The 16,777-nt window shown below is 37.6% G+C and overlaps 1 protein-coding gene across 20 annotated transcripts in view; it reads right to left on the reverse strand.

Moving 5' to 3' along the window:
• Window positions 1-16,777, reverse strand: part of PPP2R2B (protein phosphatase 2 regulatory subunit Bbeta) — a 705,283-nt gene that overhangs the window by 604,641 nt on the left and 83,865 nt on the right. For 17 of the 20 annotated variants that reach the window (XM_055557503.1, XM_055557439.1, XM_055557435.1 and 14 more), the window contains one exon: window positions 7,959-8,043. The exons of the other annotated variants lie outside the window; for them this stretch is intronic. The gene's annotated coding sequence lies outside the window, so the exon portion shown is untranslated. The remainder of the gene's footprint in view (window positions 1-7,958; window positions 8,044-16,777) is intronic. 20 annotated transcript variants of the gene reach the window in all.

Below are 16,777 nucleotides of genomic sequence, written 5' to 3' on the forward strand. Positions count from 1 at the left end.
TAAAAAAAACGCAACATGACAACAACATGTAAAGAAATGCCTAAGAAAGATGAGCATAGTGGAAAACAGAGTAGAGACAAGAGACAGGTAAAATTGATGATAAGAATACCTGGTTACAAATGCCTTTAAAATAAAAATATATCTTGCAGCTGATAATTTCAACTTTTTTAGTGAATTTTACTTTTGTTTCTTTACCTTGCAACAATAACGAGTCCCCTTTTCATAGTTTCAGTTAATTAACCAAGATCTAAAACTATTAAATGTAAAATTCTAGGAACAAAAAATTCATAAATTTAAAATTGTGCACCATTCTAAGAAGTATGATAAAATCTCACACCATCCTGCTATATCTCACCTAGGATGTGAATTATGTCTTTGTCCAGGATATCCCACTCGTTAGTCATTTAGTTTGGTTATCAGATGGCTATGGTGTCCCAGTGCTTATATTCAAGTAATTCTTATTTTAATTAATAATGATTCCAAAGCTGAAAAGTAATGATGCTGGTGATTCAGATATGCTAAAGAGAATCTCTAAAGTGCTTCCTTTAAGTGAAAAGATGAAAGTTCTTAAGAAAAAAAAATTATATGATACAGTTACTAATCAGTGGAGAAATAACTCCAGAAAGAATGAAGGGATGGAGCCAAAGCAAAAACAATACCCAGCTGTGGATGTGACTGGTGATAGAAGCAAGGTCTGATGCTGTAAAGAGCAATATTGCACAGGAACCTGAAATGTCAGGTCCATGAATCAAGGCAAATTGGAAGTGGTCAAACAAGAGATGGCAAGAGTGAATGTCGACATTCTAGGAATCTGCAACTAAAATGGATTGGAATGGGTGAATTTAACTCAGATGACCGTTATATCTACTACTGCGGGCAGGAATCCCTTGGAAGAAATGGAGTAGCCATCATGGTCAACAAAAGAATTCGAAATGCAGTACTTGCATGCAATCTCAAAAATGACAGAATGATCTCTGTTCGTTTCCAAGGCAAACCATTCAATATCACAGTAATCCAAGTCTATGCCCCAACCAGTAACATGAAGAAGCTGAAGTTGAACAGTTCTATGAAGACCTACAAGACCTTTTAGAACTAACACCCAAAAAAGATGTCCTTTTCATTATAGGGGACTGGAATGCAAAAGTAGGAAGTCAAGAAACATCTGGAGTAACAGGAAAATTTGGCCTTGGAATACGGAATGAAGCAGGGCAAAGACTAATAGAGTTTTGCCAGGAGAATGCACTGGTAATAGCAAACACCCTCTTCCAACAACACAAGAGAAGCCTCTATACATGGACATCACCAGATGGTGAGCACCAAAATCAGATTGATTATATTCTTTGCAGCTAAAGATGGAGAAGCTCTATACAGTCAACCAAAACAAGACCAGGAGCTGACTGTGGCTCATCATGAAATCCTTATTGCCAAATTCAGACTTAAATTGAAGAAAGTAGGGAAAAGCATTAGACCATGTAGGTATGACCTAAATTAAATCCCTTATGATTATACAGTGGAAGTGAGAAATAGATTTAAGGGCCTAGATCTGATAGATAGAGTGCCTGATGAACTATGGAACGAGGTCCGTGACACTGTACAGGAGACAGGGATCAAGACCATCCCCATGGAAAAGAAATGCAAAAAAGCAAAATGGCTGTCTGGGGAGGCCTTACAAATAGCTGTGAAAAGAAGAGAAGCAAAAAGCAAAGGAGAAAAGGAAAGATATAAGCATCTGAATGCAGAGTTCCAAAGAATAGCAAGAAGAGATAAGAAAGCCTTCCTCAGTGATCAATGCAAAGAAATAGAGGAAAACAACAGAATGGGAAAGATTAGAGATCTCTTCACGAAAATGAGAGATACCAAGGGAACATTTCATGCAAAGATGGGCGCAATAAAGGACAGAAATGGTATGGACCTAACAGAAGCAGAAGATATTAAGAAGAGGTGGCAAGAATACACAGAAGAACTGTACAAAAAAGATCTTCACAACCCAGATAATCACGATGGTATGATCACTCACCTACAGCCAGACATCCTGGAATGTGAAGTCAAGTGGGCCTTAGAAAGCATCACTACGAACAAAGCTAGTGGAGGTGATGGAATTCCAGTTGAGCTATTTCAAATCCTGAAAGATGATGCTGTGCAAGTGCTGCACTCGATATGCCAGCAAATTTGGAAAACTCAGCAGTGGCCACAGGACTGGAAAAGGTCAGTTTTCATTCCAATCCCAAAGAAAAGCTATGTCAAAGAATGCTCAAACTACTGCACAATTGCACTCATCTCTGCTACTGCTGCTGCTGCTAAGTCGCTTCAGTCGTGTCTGACTCTGTGCCATCCCATAGACGGCAGCCACCACGCTCCCCCGTCCCTGGGATTCTCCAGGTAAAAACACTGAAGTGGGTTGCCATTTCCTTCTCCAGCACTCATCTCACATGCTAGTAAAGTAATGCTCAAAATTCTCCAAGCCAGGCTTCAGGAATATGTGAACCATGAACTTCCTGATGTTCAAGCTGGTTTTAGAAAAGGCAGAGGAACCAGAGATCAAATTGCCACATCTGCTGGATCATGGAAAAAGCAAGAGAGTTCCAGAAAAACATCTATTTCTGCTTTATTGGCTATGCCAAAGCCTTTGTGTGGATCACAATAAACTGTGGAAAATTCTTCAAGAGATGGGAATACCAGACCACCTGATCTGCCTCTTGAGAAATTTGTATGCAGGTCAGGAAGCAACAGTTAGAACTGGACATGGAACAACAGACCGGTTCCAAATAGGAAAAGGAGTACGTCAAGGCTGTATATTGTCACCCTGCTGATTTAACTTATATGCAGAGTACATTATGAGAAACGCTGGACTTGAAGAAACACAAGCTGGAATCAAGATTGCACGGAGAAATATCAATAACCTCAGATATGCAGATGACACCACCCTTATGGCAGAAAGTGAAGAGGAACTAAAAAGCCTCTTGATGAAAGTGAAAGTGGAGAGTGAAAAAGTTGGCTTAAAGCTCAACATTCAGAAAATTAAGATCATGGCATCTGGTACCATCACTTCATGGGAAACAGATGGGGAAACAGTGGAAACAGTGTCAGACTTTATTTTTCTGGGCTCCAAAATCACTGCAGATGGTGACTGCAGCCATGAAATTAAAAGACACTTACTCCTTGGAAGGAAAGTTATGACCAACCTAGATAGCATATTCAAAAGCAGAGACATTACTTTGCCAACAAAGGTCCATCTAGTCAAGGCTATGGTTTCTCCTGTGGTCATGTATGGATGTGAGAGTTGGACTGTGAAGAAGCTGAGCACCGAAGAATTGATGCTATTTAACTGTGGTGTTGGAGAAGACTCTTGAGAGTCCCTTGGACTGCAAGGAGATCCAACCAGTCCATTCTGAAGGAGATCAGCCCTGGGATTTCTTTGGAAGGAATGATGCTAAAGTTGAAACTCCAATACTTTGGCCACCTCATGTGAAGAGTTGACTCATTGGAAAAGACTCTGATGCTGGGAGGGATTGGGGCAGGAGAAGGGGACGACAGAGGATGAGATGGCTGGATGGCATCACGGACTCGATGGACGTGAGTCTGAGTGAACTCCGGGAGTTGGTGATGGACAGGGAGGCCTGGCATGCTGCAATTCATGGGGTCTCAAAGAGTCGGACACGACTGAGCGACTAAACTGAACTGAACTAACATCTATAGTAAGAAAACGTATTCTATCCACAAAATTGTGAAGAAATAAAAAGAAGTCTATGCTGGTTTTGCTTTTACAACTCAACCAGTCCCTGTGCATGGTAAGTATTTAGTTAAGATGGAAAATACATTAAATTTATACAATAAGATATTTTGAGAGAGCAAGAGAGAGACTACATTCCCATAGCATTTTTTTTACAGTGTATTGTTGTAATTGTTCTATTTTAGGATTTGTTATTATTTATCTCTTAATGTGCCTAATTTATAAATTAAACTTTATCATCAGTCAATTCAGTTCAGTTCAGTCACTCAGTCGTGTCCAACTCTTTGCAACCCCATGAATCACAGCACGCCAGGCCTCCCTGTCCATCACCAACTCCTGGAGTTCACTTAAACTCATGTCCATCGAGTTGGTGATGCCATCCAGCCATCATAGGTATCTATATATAGGAAAAACACAGTATATATAGGGTTTTGTACTATTCACAGTTTCACACATCCACTATGCATCTTAGAATGTATCCCCTGTGAATAAGGGGGGACTACTGTATACAAGGTTGTTCATCTGAGATAGAAATAGCTTTATTTCTCCCTTTCCAATCTCAATGTCTCTATTTATTTTTCTTGCCTTTGTGTTTTGGGTAGAATCCCCAGTACCATGTTGGGTAGAAAGTATGAGAACTGTCATTCTTTTATTGTTCCTGATCTTAGGAGGAGAGAAATAAGTCTTTCACCATTAAGCATGAAGTTAGCTGTGAGTTTTTTGTAGATGTCTTTTATCAGAATGAGGAAGTTCTATTTTATTCCTTGTTTGTTGAGCTTCTTTTATTTATTAGAGGAAGATATTGGATTTTTGCAAATGTTTTTCTCTGTTTATTGGACAGGATATATTTTTGCCATAATTATTGACTTTAAAGAAAAAGAAAAAAATATTGGGGTATATAAGCAAAAAGACAAAGTGACTGTAAGAAAAAAAATCAAATCATCATCAGAAGTATCAATATCAATGCTTGATACCAGAAGACAATGGAGTAACATATGTAAGACACTAAAGTAAATGTGAGCTGAAGATTTTATGTTCAGTCAACTTTCAAACATAAAGGCAAAAAACAACCAAAATATAAGAATTCAGACAATAATGTTACCATGAGCCCACATAGCCTAGGCCTAAATTTAAAGCATAAACTTTAAAAATCATAACAAGTCAATTTTAAATAAATTTTAGAAGCACATATTTTTAGGAAAAAATAGCTTACCAAACTAACACTAAACGCAACAGAAAATGAGAAGAGACTTTACTCATTAAAGAAATTACACCAATCACACAGAGAAACACAGCAGGCTTCCAGAAAACAGGAAAAAAACAAACATTTCCAAACTCATTTCATGAAACTAGGATAAACTTGAGAACCATGAGAATAAGGAAAATTAACAATTAGGTGAACTTATGAATATAAATGCAAATATCCTAAGAATATATTAGCACTACATAACCACAGCACTATGTAAAATTATTGTCTATTGTGACCAAGTTATGTTTTTTGCAGTAATATAGAAATAGTTTAATAGTAGAAAATTAATATATTTCATAATATTAAGAGATTGAAAGAGAACAACACAGTTCATCTCAATAGATGGAGCAAAACCAGGCATCAAATAAAATTTTATCAACACTCACTAACAATAAAGCAATTAGCACAGAAAAAATATAAGGGAACTGCCTTAATTTGTTTAAGGACATGCCTCTAAATCTACTTTCATAGTACTTCATATTAAAGGGAAGAAATAAAACCCTCATTATTTAGATACAATATGATTATCTACATTAAAAATAAAAGATAATACATGAACCCATTTTGTTAACTGAGTGTTCAATTGCATTTTTATTCTTTATTATTATTTTATTCTCATTTAGCTACAAATAAAAATTAGCAAATGAATTTTTAGCAGTACATTGTACTATGTTAGAAATAGATTTAACAAAAGATATGCAATGTTTCTACAGAAAAATCAGAAAACTTCATTTTTAAATTAAATAAATTTAAATAAATGAAGAAATAATTGAGAATTAACATAGTAAAGATGTCAATTCTTCCAAAATAAATGTATAAATTCATGCCACTCAAAATACTAATATGTTTTTCATGGAATGTAACAAGTCAATTTTAAAATTAATGTGTAATGCAAAGGTCCAGTAATAGCTCCAAGAACTTTAGAGAAAATTAAAGTTGAAGATTTTTACCACCAGATATCAAAATACATTATAAAGCTATTGTAATATGATAACATCACATTGGTAGATTTAGATAAATTAACCAATGGAACAAAACAGAGAGCTCAGAACCAGATCCATGCATATGCAGGAGCCATCTAAGTCAGAGAAGATGTTGAAGATTAGAGCACAGATGACAAGCTGTCTACAAATGGTGCTGGGACATATATGGGGATAAAAACTTACTACATACTGAACCAAAAAGCAACTTTTGGTGTGGTAGGGATCTAAAAGTAAAAAGCAAAATCCTTAAAACCTGGAGAATACTCAAATCAGCTTTCTGACACAGAAAGTGTTCTTTAAGTAAAACACAAAAAGCATAAATAAAAATTAACAAATTCAACTATATTAAAAGCTTCTGTTCATCAAAAGACACCAAAAACATATGCAACACATATCAGAAACTAACAATTTTGTTAATATGATAAAAGATTAGCATATGTGTATATATATATGTGTGTGTGTGTGTGTATTCACTCCCACAAACATATATTTTCTACATACCTATAAAATAAGTAGTAAATTTAAAATATTGATAAAGCATATGAAGCCAATGTTATAAAAGAAACTCAAACAGATTAAAAAAGCAGATGAAATCTGTTCACTCTCATGCACAATCATAAAACCAATCATTAAAAGCACAATGGAAAACTATTTCATACCTGTGTGATAGGCAAAAATATTTAAAGACTTGAGGAAGATTTGAAGAAAGGGGATGCTTAACATGTTAACGGGTATGTACTGATACAACACCTTTGGGAATATTTGACACCATCTAACTAATTTGAGGATAGTCATACCCTTCAATTCCCTTTCTAGGCATATAGAGCTGCATTCATACCTATTAACATGTGTAACTATGCCCATCATCTGATGAGTGGACAAATAACTTGTGTCATATTTATAAAATGGAATATGATACAAATAAAAATGACTAGTGCTACAAGCATCAACATAGATGAATCTGAAAAATAAAAAAATCACAGAGGATATATAAAAGGCAGTTTACAGAAAAATTACTATCTGACATCACTTAGATGAAAATCTGAACTACATGAAACAGTACTAAAAATATTAAAGCTACCTAAATGTACCATAAAAGAACATACAGTTTATGAAAATGATAAACACCAAAGTTCAATGCACAGTTACCTTTGCCAGTGTGATAAGAGATTCAACTGAATTGTTTGTGATTTTTTGTGTGTGTTCAGAGGTACTTAGTATTTGTTCTGCTATTCTCTACACCTTTTTGTGTGTCCAAAATATAAGAATTAAAAATGTTTAAAGAGAGAAAAATATGATCATGAGAGATGTTTTGAATATATTACAGGGAAACAGAGTGAAATATATATGAACACCCACAATATGCACCATAGATTTTTTTAAAAATGCATGAAACCATAAATGCAAACTAATGTCAAGAATCCAAAGCACTTGCTGGATTATGGTTGTTTTTATTTGTGTTTTCTACTTCATTTTTTCTAGTGAGCATAACTGGCTCTTAACAACTCTATTAAAGTTAATTAATAAACATGTTTAATGTCACAGTTATAATAAATGATAATCAATACACTTGTGCTGAAATGTCAATCAGAAAAATGCTTCACAACAACACTTCTCCATAAAATATTTTGACTTAGTTGAGAAAATAACTCTTCAACAGGACAATATCCTATTTCTCTGTAAGCTTCTGGATTAAAAACAGATGTCAGAAAGTGAAACAGGCCTATATATGAAGCACTAAAATACTGCAATTGACTTGCAGTGCTCTCTGACATTTTACACACATGGTCGGTCTCCACTCTGCCTTTTCGGTTCTAGGGGAAGAACTAATGCCTTTCACTGGAGTGTGAAATCGCTGTCAAAGCATGCCTTTTTCACATCTAATGTTCTGCTTCTTTTTCACACAAAGATAAGACAGCACTGCAGTCTTCCCTCGAATCTGGGAAATGGATATAATTGAAGCACGATTTGCACTAGGGCTTTGTTTTTAACTCACCTCCTCAGTGAAGATGCCTCGTCTCCTCAGAGCAGAAGCTGGGTGTGGGTGTGCAGGGCTCCCATATCTTTCTACCCAGCCCAGCCTGTAATAAAGCAGAAATAATAAAAATGCCATATGGCAATTATATGCCAATAAAATGGACAACTTGGGAGAAATGGACAAATTCTTAGAAAAGTACAACTTTCCAAAACTCGACCAGGAAGAAATAGAAAATCTTAACAGACCCATCACAAGCACAGAAATTGAAACTGTAATCAGAAATCTTCCAGCAAACAAAAGCCCAGGTCCAGACGGCTTCACAGCTGAATTCTACCAAAAATTTAGAGAAGAGCTAACACCTATCCTACTCAAACTCTTCTAGAAAATTGCAGAGGAAGGCAAACTTCCAAACTCATTCTATGAGGCCACCATCACCCTAATACCAAAACCTGACAAAGATCCCACAAAAAAAGAAAACTACAGGCCAATATCACTGATGAACATAGATGCAAAAATCCTTAACAAAATTCTAGCAATCAGAATCCAACAACACATTAAAAAGATCATACTTCATGACCAAGTGGGCTTTATCCCAGGGATGCAAGGATTCTTCAATATCCACAAATCAATCAATGTAATACACCACATTAACAAATTGAAAAATAAAAGCCATATGATTATCTCAATAGATGCAGAGAAAGCCTTTGACAAAATTCAACATCTGTTTATGATAAAAACTCTTCAGAAAGCAGGAATAGAAGGAACATACCTCAATGTAATAAATGCTATATATGACAAACCCACAGCAAACATTATCCTCAATGGTGAAAAATTGAAAGCATTTCCCTTAAAGTCAGGAACAAGACAAGGGTGCCCACTTTCACCATTACTATTCAACATAGTTTTGGAAGTTTTGGCCATAGCAGTCAGAGCAGAAAAAGAAATAAGAGGAATCCAAATTGGAAAAGAAGAAGTAAAACTCTCACTGTTTGCAGATGATATGATCCTCTACATAGAAAACCCTAAAGACTCCACCAGAAAATTACTAGAGCTAAGCAATGAATATTGTAAAGTTGCAGGATATAAAATCAACACACAGAAATCCCTTGCATTCCTATACACTAATAATGAGAAAATAGAGAAATTAAGGAAACAATTCCATTCACCATTTCAATGAAAAGAATAAAATACTTAGGAATATATCTACCTAAAGAAACTAAAGACCTATATATAGAAAACTATAAAACACTAGTGAAAGAAATCAAGGAGGACACTAATAGATGGAGAAATATACCGTGTTCATGGGTCAGAAGAATCAATATGGTGAAAATGAGTATACTACCCAAAGTAATCTATAGATTCACTGCAAACCCTATCAAGCTACCAATGGTATTTTTCACAGAGCTAGAACAAGTAATTTCACAATTTGTATGGAAATACAAAAAACCTCGAATAGCCAAAGCAATCTTGAGAAAGAAGAATGGAACTGGAGGAATCAACCTGCCTGACTTCAGGCTCTACTACAAAACCACAGTCATCAAGACAGCATGGTACTGGCACAAAGACAAAAATATAGATGAATGGAACAAAATAGAAAGCCCAGAGATAAATCCATGCACCTATGGACACCTTATCTTTGACAAAGGAGGCAAGAAAATACAATGGAGAAAAGACAATCTCTTTAACAAGTGGTGCTGGGAAAACTGGTCAACCACTTGTAAAAGAATGAAACTAGAACTCTAACACCATACACAAAAATAAACTCAAAATGGATTAAAGATCTAAATATAAGACCAGAAACTATAAAACTCCCAGAGGAGAACATAGGCAAAACACTCTCTGACATAAATCACAGAAGGATCCTCTATGACCCACCTCCCAGAATATTGGAAATAAAAGCAAAAATAAATAAATGGGACCTAATTAAAACTAAAAGCTTCTGCACAACAAAGGAAACTATAAACAAGGTGAAAAGACAGCCTTCAGAATGGGAGAAAACAATAGCAAATGAAGCAACGGACAAAGAATTAATCTCAAAAATATACAAGCAACTCCTGAAGCTCAATTCCAGAAAAATAAACAACTCAATCAAAAAATGGGCCAAAGAACTAAACAGACATTTCTCCAAAGAAGACATACAAATGGCTAACACATGAAAAAATTTTCAATGTCACTCATTATCAGAGAAATGCAAATCAAAACCACAATGAGGTATCATTTCATGCCAGTCAGAATGGCTGCGATCCAAAAGTCTACATGCCATAAATGCTGGAGAGGGTGTGGAGAAAAGGGAACCCTCTTACACTGTTGGTGGGAATGCAAACTAGTACAGCCACTATGGAGAACAGTGTGGAGATTCCTTAAAAAACTGGAAATAGAACTGCCATATGACCCAGCCTGCCATACATACCGAGGAAACCAGAATTGAAAGAGACACATGTACCCCAATGTTCATCGCAGCACTGCTTATAATAGCCAGGACATGGAAGCAACCTAGATGTCCATCAGCAGACAAATGGATAAGAAAGCTGTGGTACATATACACAATGGAGTATTATTCAGCCATTAAAAAGAATACTTTTGAATCAGTTTTAATGAGGTGGATGAAACTAGAGCCTATTATACAGAGTGAAGTAAGCCAGAAAGAAACACACCAATACAGTATACTAATGCATATATATGGAATTTAGAAAGATGATAACGATAACCCTGTATGTGAGACAGCAAAAGAGACACAGATGTATAGAACAGTCTTTTGGACTCTGTGGGAGAGGGCGAGGGTGGGATGATTTGGGAGAATGGCATTGAAACATGTTTATTATCATATGTGAAACAAATCACCAGTCCAGGTTCGATGCATGATACAGGATGCTCGGGATTGGTGCATTGGGATGACCCAGAGGGATGGTATGAGGAGGGAGGTGGGAGGGGGGTTCAAGATGGGGAACATGTGCACACCCATTGTGGATTCATGATGAAGTATGGCAAAACCAATACAATATTGTAAAGTAATTAGCCTCCAATTAAAATAAATAAATTTATTAAAAAATAATAAAAGTTCCTAATAGTCAAAAAATAAATAAATAAAAATGCTGTATGCATCCATGCACCAACTGACTCCTACCAAAGAAACAAAGGTATATCCCAGGTCATGTAAAGGAAAGGGTTCTGGAGCTATAGGATCAGTTGTTGGTCATATTACAGATGAAGGCTAGGAACCTCAGATAATCCACACCACCTGTATTGAGGGTCCTAGCTAACGTATGATCAAAATATCACACCCAAATCTGATCTGATGCTCACTTGGTGCTTGATACTGTGTTAAATGCTTTACAGTCATTATTTCAATTCATTTTCCTAGAAACTCTATTAGTAAGATTCTATCTTATCAGCCCATGTTGTAGATCAAGAAACTGAAGGTCAGAGAGAAGTAAATGACTTGCCAAGGCCCTGAAACTAGTAGATGATGGAGTTGGGATTGGAACCAGATACCCTATCTCATGGGGGAAGGCAATGGCACCCCACTCCAGTACTCTTGCCTGGAAAATCCCATGGACGAAGGAGCCTAGTGGGCTGCAGTCCATGGGGTCGCTAAGAGTCGGACATGGCTGAGCGACTTCACTTTCACTTTTCACTTTCATACATTGGAGAAGGGAATGGCAACCCACTCCAGTGTTCTTGCCTGGAGAATCCCAGGGATGGTGGAGCCTGGTGGGCTGCCGTCTATGGGGTCGCACAGAGTCGGACACGACTGAAGCAACTTAGCAGCAGCAGCAGCAGCCTATCTCATACCTGAACCCTTAATCTCTCAACACCTGTCCTCAGAACCATCCAGAGAGTGCATGCTTCACCTACATCATCCCTTTTAATTCTCCTCTTATAGTCATTAGTGGTGGATATTTTAATCCCTGTTTACTGCTGAAATAACTGAGTCTCTGAGAGATCTAAGAACATGCCCAAACAACCAGAGGTCTCCTACTTCAAAACCTAAGCATTAAGCACTAGGTCAACACTCTCTCTCACAGATTCACAACCAAGATTCAGTCTCTCCTCGAAGTCCTTCCTTCCTCGGTTTCTCCTTCTGCAGAAGAAAGAGAATCCATTGCCTACCTTGAAAATCTTAATGGCTTTTACAGAGATCAAAAGAGATTCAGTGTAAAAGAACTTTGGAAAGTATAAGGACTCAAATTTGCACCCATATTTCAGTTAAGTTTCTTTATCAAGTATAAACTATTAGAAAATACCATATCTCTCCCATTGGTGTTTGAATGCTGTGAGTAATAACACATTCCCTCTTCTCTGTTCATAGCAGAACTCATAAGATTATTCCATTATCTAGCCTTTTCCTCAGAGAAGGCAATGGCAACCCACTCCAGTACTCTTGCCTGGAAAATCCCATGGACAGAGGAGCCTGGTAGGCTGCAGTCCATGGGGTCGCACAGAGTTGGACATGACTGAAGCGACTTAGCAGCAGCAGCAGCAGCCTTTTCCTGGATAGTCCTGTACTTTGAAGCTAAGCTGACTTTATCTCCAGGTTCCAGGGTGGACTCTGATAACCCAAAGTCAATCAAAATCATCTCAGTCCCCTGGACATAGTGATTCCTTCTGTTAACTTTGGCTTAAGGCAAGCAGCACATTCATTTCTCTGAATAGGGGACTTAAATAAATATGGGCTGATGAATGTGTCCTGATGACATGGTAGCCAGAGGTGAAGTGGGAAACCAGGGTAGCCATTGTCCCCCACAGTACTAACATCATCACAAGTGGAAATGAGACAGACCTGAGACCTGGGACTCTTACCTGCAACTCTGCAAAGCTTGCACCTGGACACACCTCTCCTCAAACAACAAAATACAAAGAAACTGTATCACAGCCACTATGGAAGATGGTATGAAGATTCCTTAAAAAACTAGGAATAAAACCATAATATGACCAGCAATCCCACTCCTTGGCATATACCCTGGGGAAACCAAAATTGAAAAAGACATACGTATCCCATTATTCACTGCAGCACTATTTACAATAGCTAGAACATGGAAGCAACCTAGCTGTCCATCAACAGATGAATGGATAAAGAAACTGTGGTACATATGCACAATGGAATATTACTCAGCTATAAAAAGAAACACATTAGAGTCAGTTCTGATGAGGTGGATGAACCCAGAACCTATTATACAGAGTGAAGTAAGTCAGGGAAAGATAAATAACATATTCTAATGCACATATACGGAATCTAGAAAAATGGTACTGAAGAATTTATTGCTGAAGGGCAGCAGTGGAGAAAGACAGAGAAAAGACTTATGGATATGGGAAGAGGGGAGGAGAGGGTGAGATATATGGAATGAGTAACATGGAAACTTATATTACCATATGTAAAATAGATAGCCAATAGGAATTTGCTGTATGGCTCAGGAAACTAAAACCAGGGCTCTGTATCAACCTAGAGGGGTGGGATGGGGAGGGAGATGGGAGGGAGTTTTAAGATGGAGGGGATATATGTATACTGATGGCTGATTCATGCTGAGGTTTGGAAGAAAACAAAATTCTGTGAGGCAATTACCCTTCAGTAAAAAAAATTAAAAGAAAAAAATGGAAAGAAATTGCATTAGACAAAAAAACAACTGTGTGCATGAACAGTTGGGGCCAAATTCTGGATACAAAGACAAAAAAAACCCCAACTGCCATTGGGAGCAAAAAAACTTTCTATATCCTTCTCATAGGTAAGTATTTTTAGGACAACTTCATTCAAATTAGCATATATAGTCTCCAATTCATCCTTGCTATAGAAGTCACAAGTATTATTTCATCCAACTAATTTGTTTTAAAAAGCAATCTCCTCCCTCCCTTCTTTCAACCGCCATTACTGTCTCATTTTTCTAAAGCACTAACATTTTATGGCTTTTGTGGGCAGTGGTGGGGGAGGGAGGCATTTCCTAGCATAAGTAATGAGCTCCTCGTTGTGTTTCCATTCAGAAAAGGCAAGGACTGCAGGTGAATAACTAACATGTATTTCACAATTGAACATTTATTAAACATAATTTCCTCCCATCGATTTGTTCTAAATTTCATCTTGCTCTGTGAATTTCAAGAATCCTTTCTTTCACCAGGAAGCGCCACTGTGGAAGCCTCTATATTTTTCCTTGTAAAATAAAAAATGTGATCAAAATCAAATAATGTGTTTTTAGTATGAAAATGTTATTGTCAAAGAACTGTGAACTCAACAACGAAAGACATTTTTTCTATCTCCTTAAAAGAGGAGTTTTGAGATGAAGAAAATAAAACAGGTGTGTTTCCTCCACTCCAGAACTGGCCCTCACATAGTACTCAGATTTCTCTTCTGTGCCTCTTTCCAGTTTTGTATTTCCTAGGTGGCCTATTAACCTTACTTGGAGCCAGGAAAAAGCTAATTTCCATTAACTAGCTCCTAGTAAATTGTCTCCTTAAATGCTCTTAAATCCCCCCCTTCTTTTATCCATCACAACACCTGCTACCACACTTCAAAGCCCCTCCGCTCTCACCTAGATTACTCAACAGCCTTCTCACCATTTTCTACGCCATTCTATTTCTCCCTCTTACAGTGTCTATGCCTTATTCCTGCTGGAAATATCTTCCTAAAAGGCAGATCTGATGTAAAATTCCTATGTGAAACCTCTCAACAGCTGTCTTATCACCCAGATAAAATTCCAACTCTATGGTCTGGTGTCAAGACCCTTGAGGATCTGGTGCTAATGTGTGAACGGCCATGTGCCTGGCCGCTCCAGTGATGTATCTCTGCTGCATTACAACTTGCTCATTGCACTCACTGTAATGGGTCTCTGACAAAACAGAGTAGGGCTGAATTTTGAAAGAAAAGCTTTTTAATAAAATAAGCTCTTTTTCCTATATATTTTTCTAAAAGTTTTTCTTTCCATAGGTTTTTAAGTCCTTTAGCCTTGATTTTCGTGTAAATTAGGAACTTGTCATTATTGTCTTTCATATGAGCAAACTAGTTGAATCAACAGCATTTAACCAATTAATATCCTTAAAGTGGACATTTTAAATTTGGGGATTTTTAAAAGAGATCTTAGAAAGGTTTTCTGAGGTTAAGCAAGCAACAGTTCATTCAAATCTGACCCCAGCTGGTTTTTCAGTGTAGAATGGATTTCTTAAACAAAATACAAACAGCACAATTGATAGATTTAGCACATTAAACTTCATCAGGAGGCACTATGAACACAATGAAAAGATCGCCTATAGACTTAAAATATACATTCATCACACACATATTTAACAAAGGTCTAATATAAATGGTATGTAAAGAACTCAAATTAATTTTTAAAAAGAGCAAAACAACAACAAAAACAACAACAGAGACATGGGCTAAAGTTTTTCAAGAGTTTTAAGAGACCACTCACAAAAGTGTCAACCTAGCAACCTGTTTAAAAATGCTCAATTTTCTTAGTCATTAGGATATACAGGATAAAAACACAAGAAAATGTCCTATGTGCTTAGAAGTTTAAGAGGGTATGTTTCATGTCATATATTTTTACTGAAATTAACAACAAACAATGGAAAGCAGCAGAAAAGAAAGGCAAATAATGGAAGTCTGTGGAGACAAAATGCTGGTGAGGATGGGACAGTGGTTAACCCTTGTGCTTTGCTGATGAGAAGGTATGCGGTAGAGCTATTTTGGTACAACAGACCTTACCTTTGTTGCACTTAATGGATCACTGCTGGGGGGCCTGGGGTTGTGGGGTTGTGGGGCTGTGGATCTGTCTTAGGGTCTTGAACCTGGAGCAAGATCTGTTTACAGAATGAGCAACACAGGAGATGAAAAAGGATGCAATAAAGAGTGTGCGCTCAGTTATTTCAGTCGTGTTGAATCCTGTGCAACCCAATGGCTGTAGCCCACCAGGCTCCTCTGTCCATTGAATTCTCCAGGCAAAATACTGGAGTGGGTTGCCATTTCCTCCCCCAGGGGGTCTTCCTGACCCAGGGATCAAACCGGCATCTCTAATGTCTCCTGCTTTGGCAGGCAGACTCTTTACCACTAGCGCCACCTGGAAGGGTCCAGTGCAAAGAGTGTCCAGAAGAGCATGAATCCACAGAGCTCTACAGAGGGCCAGGACCTGACGTAGGCCAAGAGCTCTAAACAGGTAGACGGACAGAGCTGAAGTTTCCCAAGCCATTGCTTGACCTCAGGAAACACAAGAGCGGGCTCCATCCTGACCCTTGGACACTCTGTAACACTCACGAGGCAAGTGGGGTTGATGAAAATTGTAGGGCTCCTCAATAATTACAGATTGCATTTTTCATCAACCTGGTAGTGTGGAAACTCAGTTCTACTGAATTCTATTTATTAATAACAATGACAACAAATGGGACAGTTTTTACATATCTTGTTTGCACAGTGCTAAAAAAAAGACTCATAAAACCTTCTACATTAGAAATTGTCGAATGTAAGAACTGGTGTGGTGAAAAATCCACCTGCCAATGCAGGAGACACAGGTTCGATCCCAGTGTCAGGAAGATCCCCTGGAGGAGGAAATGGCAACCTGCTTCAGTATTCTTGCCTGAAAAGCTCATGGACAGAGGAGCCTGGCGGACTACAGTCCATGGGGTCACAGAAGAGTGAGACAGGACAGAGTACTGACTGACTGACACAAATGAATCTGATCCAGGAAGCTATGTGATTCCCAAAATCACAAACGCAGGACCACAAGTAAAGAAGCACCCAGCTATTTCATCCAGCACTGTTTCCATAGGCACAGGGTGCTTAGCTGGAAAAGAACAATGTTCTAAAAATTAAGGGCATCTCCAAATATTTTAAAATGAAAAAAGCCAACAACACAATGTTG

This window comes from Bubalus kerabau, chromosome 1, assembly GCF_029407905.1.
Source record: "Bubalus kerabau isolate K-KA32 ecotype Philippines breed swamp buffalo chromosome 1, PCC_UOA_SB_1v2, whole genome shotgun sequence".
Lineage (NCBI taxonomy): Eukaryota > Metazoa > Chordata > Mammalia > Artiodactyla > Bovidae > Bubalus > Bubalus kerabau.